Source organism: Camellia sinensis, unplaced genomic scaffold (genome assembly GCF_055761805.1).
Source record: "Camellia sinensis isolate YWXY unplaced genomic scaffold, ASM5576180v1 Unanchor10, whole genome shotgun sequence".
Taxonomy (NCBI): domain Eukaryota; kingdom Viridiplantae; phylum Streptophyta; class Magnoliopsida; order Ericales; family Theaceae; genus Camellia; species Camellia sinensis.
In genome coordinates this window covers 6,040,338-6,049,560 of record NW_028128988.1, presented here as the reverse complement: position 1 = coordinate 6,049,560, position 9,223 = coordinate 6,040,338, and positions in this window count along the sequence as shown.

Below are 9,223 nucleotides of genomic sequence, written 5' to 3'. Positions count from 1 at the left end.
ATTTAATTTAATTCTACACTAAAATAAGTATTCCAATTCATAAATTAAACCCAAAGCGCTCACATTTTTATTAAATAACACAATGAACCCAAACAAGTACTATTATATATTATTATATATCCTTGTACCCTAAAATCATTTTTTAAACATTATATTTTACAACTTTCAACAATTGTATACACAACAAAATATAAAAAAGTCCCTCAAATCTACCTCACATGACCGGACATCACCTTGAAAATATGATGAATGTACTTTTGAGACAAGTTTGCATAAATTATGGAAAATATCTTTAACTTGGTACAAACTTATATATATATATATATGTATCTATGTAACTAGGTTGGTTTGATTAGGAGGAAAACCCTAACTAGATCATGTTTAGGAACCTAATTAAGGCCTCTAAACTTCCACTATTCCATTGGATTCAAACTAAATCGAAAACACCCCATTCAATTCCAACCAAAGGGCATTTTGGACCTTTCACACCAATTTTTCTATAAAAGAAACACCTCCCTTAGCATTTTACATACAAGAACACACACACACACACACACACACACGCACACACTATATTCGGTTAACAGAAAGAGAGGGAGGAGGGTGAGCTTGTGGAAGATAGGAGAAGGAAGAGAAGTTTGCTAACAATTCCAACAAGCCTCAAGTAAGCCACAAAACAACTCTCTCTTATTTTTCCTTTCAAATACATGCTCTTAGAAGTTTTAAACATTTATTTTAGATGTGCTTTAATGGTATTCTTATGTAAAAAATCAAAGGAGTTAAGTCTTGATTCTACCCTTCTTGTATCTCTCTTAAGCGGTATAAAACTACTTTTTCCATATCAATCTCTCAAACTTTCCAAAGGCACACCTTCACCTTAAATTTCTAAGTTTAATACATATTATTTAGCATGTTTTCATCACAAGAGAAGTGGAAAATTTTCCCTAGTTGGCCTCTTTTCTCACCAACTTACTTATTTTAAGAACTGTGCCAGAACAATTTACTTTACAGCCAACTTTCAAAAATTCTAGAAAAATTTGAAAAAATATTCTGGACCTAAATTTTATGTCAACATATTCCTTAAGGAGTTAGATTTCAAGGAAAATTGGTTTCATTGAAAACGAGTGGGCGGTTTGTGAGACAATCCGATTTTTGTAACAGTCGACGAATTTGGACAGAGCTAGAGTATTTATGAAATAACTAAAAATCTGGAAAAGCTATTCCAATTTTGAAAAATGTTCTGAAAACTAGATAAAAGTTGCTAAGAGCCATAGAAAGGCCGGATTTGGGAAAAATTTGAAATAGTTCTTTTAATCTTGATCTTTAAGTGACTTTGAATCTGGAAATTTTGTTTACATTGGTGTTTTGTGCTCTTGACTTTATAAATATGTTTAATTATGTACAATCATGACTTGGTATGATATTATACATGTCATGGTTATGTATTTCTTTGTCCTTTGGTGATGCTTACACTTATGCAATTTATTTTATTCTCGTTTGTACTAACTAATTATAACGTTAATCCAACGGAAAACTTAATAGGGGTGGCTAATGGGGTTTCGATCATATGAGTAATATTATGAGATGAAGTTATGTTCAAATGGAATTGGTTAGTGGGATGCATCCCCTTTGGTAAGCTAAATCTTGCGCAAGTGGTTGTTTCGGAATCCTTGAATGGAGTAGTTGTATTCGGACCCTAGGTGGTTCGATGCAAGGAGGGATTTGGGAAAGGCCCATCATTACTGCTTCTTTTGAGGCCCTGCGGTTGGCGCTATGCGGTATATAACCATTGGTAGGCATCCGAGGTAAGGTTTGCAACAAAGCAGCAAAAGAGGAGGAATACCGAATAATCCGTATCCAATTCTTGGAGTTGGGAGGACGCAATCTCTTTGGGGTATTTCTAGACTACGAACAACTAACCATGTAATCTGTGTTATGTACTTCAATGCCATGACCCTTACCTCTATTTATTTATTTTTAGTTAGAAATTTCTTTGTTTTATAAAGTCCATATTCTTTGGGATGTATTATTGTTGGAACTAGCTTTTGTAATTAAGGATTGTAATTATTCAATTATTATTACGTACTTATATTCCAACACCAATATAATTCCTTACGTTGCCTATGAGACCTTGGGTCAATGCCTTTTAAGATATGTCAAAAGGGTAGTGCGCTATCTAAGAAAATTGGATTTAGAAGGAAGGCTAAATTGACTCCTTCGGCAATCTAGGATCTTATTTGGTTATTGGCCATAGGACTCATTAGTGACTCTCCCTTGACTGTAACCCTTAGAGTAGATTTTGGGGCGTCACGCAAGGCCCGAATACCCCCTAGGCCTAATTTTTTGGCCCGTGGGCCAGTCAGACCCGAATTTTGACCGGAGCCCGCAAGGCTCGATATGGGCCGACCCAAGCCCAAGGCCAGGGTGGGGCGGTCCTAGCCAAATTTACGCCCCTAACTTTTAATTAGTTTTGATATAAAAAGTAACAGTAGCACTTTAGTCTAAAACACGCGGGGGCTTGGTGAATATGTTTGAACCATAAGGGATAAAATGCTCTAGCCCCCAACCACAAAAGGGTAAAATGTATTTAACCCCATATTTTGTGAGCAAAATTACAATTTTTGCATCATTAAATAAAAGATATATAATCAAATAAAAAAAAATAGATATGAAAGTTTTGAAAGTTATACATTTTCTTATCACTGTTATCATTTTGTTAGTAAAGTTACGATTTTGGTGTCGTTACACAGAAGTTATAGAACTTTTGAAATTAAAATTTTTTATATTAATATTATACATTTTGTGAGAAAGGTTATGAATGTTTTAGTAACCTACTAGATGACCTATTGAACCAATCATATTTTATGATGTGACACAATATGGTCTGCACAATAGGTGCTCGCCATGTGTCTACATTGTAGACTTTTATAATTATGTTAAACTTGTAGAAGTCGTTATATTTTTTCTGAACTTGCAGAGATGTTAGTGTAATTTACCATTTCTCCTGTAGATCATAAAAGACCATAAAATTAACACAAATGTTACAAATTTAGAAAAAATATGATAAATTACCAACAGGTCCTAATAGTTGGACTTTATTCCCATTAAGTCAACTCGTCATTGAAAATTGGTACTAATAGTCTTTGCTAATAATAGACAATTACTGACAGTTTTTGTAACATTTTTCTAAATTTTTCACTAAAAATTGACAATTACCAACGTTTTTCTGAATCTGTCGCTAAAATTGACAATTTCAAATGTTTTTCTAAATTTGCAGCTAAAAACTAATAATTAGTGGTTTTTTTAAAATAAAAATATTGCTAATTATTACAGGACCTATTGTGTAATAAGTCGACCTACTGTGTAATAAGTCCACCTATTAAGATTTGCATGTAAGTCCAAAAAAAAAAAAAAACTCATAAATTATCTAAAATTTGAAATCAATAGTTGAGATTTACTTAAGTTTTGCCCCTACAATTCTTAAATGTACACCATAGATTAAAAAATTCATAGTTCCTAGCCTTTTTCAAAAATTAAAATAATGAAGAGTAATGTTATATATCTCTCATTTTTATTTATTTACTATTTTAAGTGGCTGCTTCCACCATAAATAATTTTAGGGGGGAAAAAAAATTCTAGAGATTGACTTTTATAACAAAATAAATTTTGAGTTTATAATTTTAGACACTCCATTTTGACCTCTTTAAGACTTGGGCACTTGCTTCCGAACACTCGATGATGAATGTTGGAATGTGCTATCTTACGAATTCCTCAGTAGGAGATCCGGGATCAAACTTTAATCTCTAACATATACCTACTTTGGCCAAACTATCCAAGTGCTAGGGATGGGTGGAAAGGAGGACAATTCTTCAAGAAAAAAAGAAAAAGAAAAAAAAAACCTATTTTTCCTCAAAATAGTATGGCCGTACATGTTTTGGTCTAGCCATACACTTTCTCCTTTGGATGGATAAACAACTTTTAGCTGGATGAAAAGTGGTTGGCCAACTAAAACATGTGACAACCAACTGTTTTGTTCAAGAGGCAGAGCATTTTTGGGAAAACTAGATTCTTGCACAAGTTTCACACCAATATCTCAGATATTTGTCTCCAAAAGTCCATATATACATGTGTCCCCCTTCATTTTCAAGGGTTGAGAAATTTCTTGAAGGCGTAGAGAGCAATTCTAAGGCTTATGCATCACACCATCTAGCTTCGTCAACTTTTCACCTCAATCTTCACACACACACCGCCCAAAACACTACCAAAGCTAGATTTTGAGACCCTTGACTAAATATTCAAGCCATACATAAGGACCTTGGGAGGGGGTTTGAAATCAATTTTGGAAATCAAAACGCTTTTCATCTTTTTGAGGGTAAGTTCTTGTACTTTTCTCATCCTTCTCTCCTGTCTTCCTCTCTATCTCTATAGCTTTTTGTTATTTAAACTTGTGATCCTCTTTGTTATTTATTACTTTCTTATACTTAAATATGTGTTTACCTTTAGGATGTGGATGGCTTTGCCACCTCCCATCGGATTGTAATGTAAGCTACTTACTTTCATGTATTTTCCTTACCCTTTTGCATCATCCAAGTGTTTTGATCCATGTGAGTATTTGTGGTAATTTCATAGGATCCCTTGGATGATCCTTTGTTATATCTTTTTCGATCCTTTGTTATATCTTTTTCTCTCCTTTATCTTTGAAGCTATAAGATTTTCCTCTCCAAAGGTGTTGAAAACTCTCTTTTCAACCAACTTTTAACATGGAAATGGATTCTATATCCATATTCCATGACATAGAAGATGAGTCTTCAACCTTTTTGATGAGTTATATGTATTTTCTTGTACTTCCTCCCTACTTTCTTAAAAACCCTATAGAGCTCTCATTGGCTTTATGAGGCTTCACTTTAGAAATGGTGGCAATCTGCTCTCTTCAATTAATAGCATGGATTTTGGTATTAATCTGCCTTTATCCACAAAGAGATGAATGTAGGTTTTCATCTATTTCTGTGGCTTGTATTTATTTTTTAGTTTCCACACATGTGCATATTAGCTTTGTTCATTTAATAGATTTTGTACATATTTCATAGCATATTTTGTCGTTGAATGTTCAATGAGGCCTATCTACATCTTCCTTGATTATCTTTATGATAGGAATGAGTAGAAAGGATGAGTATCCCTTGGAAATGTTTTGTTTGGTTCTGTTTTGTCTTTGCTACACAAAACAAGGTTTTCCAAATTTGTTGTACGGCCAACCAGATAAAGGATCTTGCCAGTAATTCTTTCATCTGACCAGACCATTTGTTTGGCCGGCCAGTTGACTTTTCCAGGCAAAATAGAGCAGAACAAAGCAATTCTCTTATAGCTTTCCTTTCTATTTCACATGATTTGTTAGATTCAGTTTTTGTTGGCTGCATCAATTCATTATTTTAAATAATTTTCAACCCCATTTCTTTCTATTCATTTACTGTTGTAAATAACTTCCAACCCCATGTCATTTATTCCTTTCATCGTAAAGGATTATTGTAATAACTTCCAATCTCTATTTCTTTCTATCCCTTTTATTTCCATGCTTATTGTATTTGTTAATAAGCATCATGTTTTCTTGTTTTATCATATCCATATCTTGCATCCATATTTCATGCATTTGGATTCCGTTCATTTGCATCTATGGGCTTATCATTTATTATGTGATTTTGTGCGCTATCACATGTCATGTATTTAGTAGCTGAATCTATAGTTGCATTCTTGTGTATGTATTGCATTAGCATTTTACATCTAGGACCATGCATATTTTACTACCTTTTGTTTTATCTTCATAGTCGGATGCGAGTAAATATTAGGTGAGCATTTATTGCTTTAGCATCCCGCCTATGAATTATTTTTCTTACTATGTCTAGCATTTTATCATGTGGCTATATGCTTAACTGATATATCTTGATGATTGCCAGTAGATGAAGGTTGTGTTACTCAATTTGGAATAGTGTTGAGATCAAAACATCCTAAAATGAATAACACTGTCTATATATGATTACTTCACATAATAATTTTTAGCATTAGTAAATAATAAGAACATGAGCATGTATGATACATAAAACTCATATCATGGTTTAGTAAAGACCGATCTTTTGATCGAGTGAGCAAGGGTGTTCAATTCATGACCTTCACCCCTCATACCTAAGGTTCCGAATCGAGACATCTTTGGTTATGATGAACAGTGGCCTTTGAGATAGGTCACGGGTTTCCTAATTTTTCCAAAAGATTATGCGGCGATTCTGAGGTAATGCAGTCCATTTTTAACAAATATTTTGCAATAAAATGGGTTTTCTATAAAAAGTTGTAAGATCTGGATTCTTATTTACGTTTCACATTATACTCGTGAGACTAGATAAAAAATTGGAAAAGTTTGAACTGTCGGGCGCGCTCGGGTACTCTCGAAAATATCCCACAATAATTTTGTCAATTTAAACCCTAATTTTTTAATTTAATTTCAATCTAAATTATTTTTATTGTCGTTAAGTAAAATCAAAGAAAAAGTAGTACAGTCATTAAACTCAATAAAAAAAGAGTACTTTAGACATTTTATGTACACATACACTGAATTAATAGCTAAAATATCATTTCTTTTCGTTAGTTTTACTTAACGAAAGAAGGCAAATGGTTTAGATTGAAAATAGATCAAAATATTAGAGTTTAAATTGACAAAGTTAAAAATTTAGGATTTATTTTGTTATAATGGTCAAACTTAGGATTTTTTATTTTTTTTGGGGTAATTTTTTCATAATTTACAAAAAAAAAAAAAAATACTATAAAGTGAAAATATGTGGATGAGTTGGTCAGAAAAAAGAGCAAACTAAAACCTATATCAAATTACATTTTTTAGATGAGTAATGTTACACTTACCATCTTTTTATATCACCTTATGTGTTAGCACACCATTTAACATAAACATGAGTAGTGAGACCCCTTACATGACACTACAACAAAAAGCACCAATGGCGACTAAAAAAATGACTTTCGTCGCTGAAAGTTGCACAAATGGCGACTAAATCCATTTTAGTCGCCAAAAATGAAGACTTTTGGCGACTAAAACCATTTAGTAGCCAAATGTATATGTATTGGCGACTAAAAATTAGTTTGGTCGCCTATTATATGGGTTTCAGCGACTAACACAATTTTCGTCGCCAAAAGTGATGGTTTTTGCCGACTAAAACAATTTAGTAGCCAAAGGTTCTGGTTTTGGCGACTAAAAAGCAGATTGGTCGCCGATTGTAGGTGTTTTTGGCGACTAAAACTAGATTAGTCGCTGAAAGTGAAGCCTTTTGGCTACAAAAAAAAATTAGTAGCTAAAAACTGAGTATTGGCGACTAAAATTCAGTTTAGTAGCTAAAAGGGGAAGTTTTTGGCGACTAAAAACAGGTTTAGTCGCCAAAAGGTGTGTTTTTGGGCGCAACATTTTTTTTTAGCGACTGCAAAATTAATTAGTAGCCTAAAATTGTAGAATTGGCGACTAAATAATGGATTTAGTCGCCAAAACTGAGATAAAATTTTTTTTAATAATGCAACATTTTTTTACATTTATACCTCTCTTTGAATATATATAATTATATTTATATATATTATGTTGAAAGTAATATATAAATAATATAAGTTGCAATTATATTCATGTTATGGTTGAGTGGCATAGTGGGGTGGCGTGTGTCCTTAAGGTTTGAAGCTTGGAGATCACAGGTTCGAACCGTGGGAGTTGCTGGGGCGCACAGTGGGAATTTTTTTTTTTTTAAAAAATGCTTTTGGCGACAAAATGCTTTGGTCGCCAAAACCAGTGACATTTGCCAACGAAAAAATTAGTCGCCAATTGTATAAATAATTAAAAAAAAAAACACTATTAGCGACTAAAAATTTAGTCGCTAAATGTATAATTTCACAAATGGAATCGACTATTCGCGACTAAAACTTTAGTCGCTGAAGACCTGTATATTGCCGACTAACTAATCTTTAGTCGCCAAAGGTATTGGCGACCATGTATTGGCGACCACAGCGGCGACTAAAATATTTAGTCGGGAAAAGTAAAAATTCTACATTTGGCGACTAAAAGAGGACTTTTGGCGACTAAAAATTTAGTCGCCAAAAGTGTTTTTTCTTGTAGTGTGAGTTAACACATGAAGTTGTATAAAATATAATAAATGTAATGTTATTGTTAGATATATAAAATATGTATATATATTGAAAGATGGTAGGTTGATCGTAATAATTATTTGTGTAATTTTTAGGATTTCAAATATGAAAGTAAAAAAAAAAATTAAGAAACATTGTGGTATTGGAAAAAAAATTACAAAAAGGTGGTAAATTTTACAAATATTGTCATAATTTTTCAAAATCTATCTTGAATAGTAATTTTTTCAAAAAATTATAAGTGCACAAAATTTAGTTACAACTTTCTTTGATAAAATGAGATTCATTAAATATGTGAGTTGCACCCATGCGATTCCATGATGTGCGTAAAAAAATAAAAAAATAAAAAGGTGCGAATTACACTGTAGTGAGATAAAAAAAAATTATAAAAATATAACAAATTATGAAAAAATATAACAAATTATGAAAAAATTTTATGTACAAGAACTTAATAAGTTTGATGAAAGAAAATTATCATAATGCACAACCCATCATATAAATTATTTACAAAATACAAAGTTTTGGAGTAATAATATACATAATTTCCTTTCTTACTTCAACAATAACACAAAAATTAGCGTCAAAAAAATGGTTTTTTTTTTTAAAAAAAAAATTAGAAATTATTTTTAAAAATATATATATTTTTGAACCATAAAAAAATAATGATTTTTTTGAATTTATTTTAACAAATTATTTTTAAAAAAAATAAAAAATAAACTGCAAATAAACCACTTAAAATACACGAATTACCTGTTATTTGGTGTTGGTGATTTTTTTATTATACACAAGTTCCCACAAAAACAATAGAAATTCCATCGCATGGGTAGCTCCGCCGAAGTATCCCCTATCTCCAAATATTCCTATCCCCATGGTGGGATGTGCTGACTTGGAATGAAAAAATCGAAAAGTAATTTTTGTAATTTGAAGGATTAATCAGATATTACAAATTATGAACAAGAAACAAGAGATTCAAACCCTCCATACAAATAACTGTGTGTAATGTATGAGAATATTATCTAATGATTTTATTCTCCCAATTGAAAGAAAAATA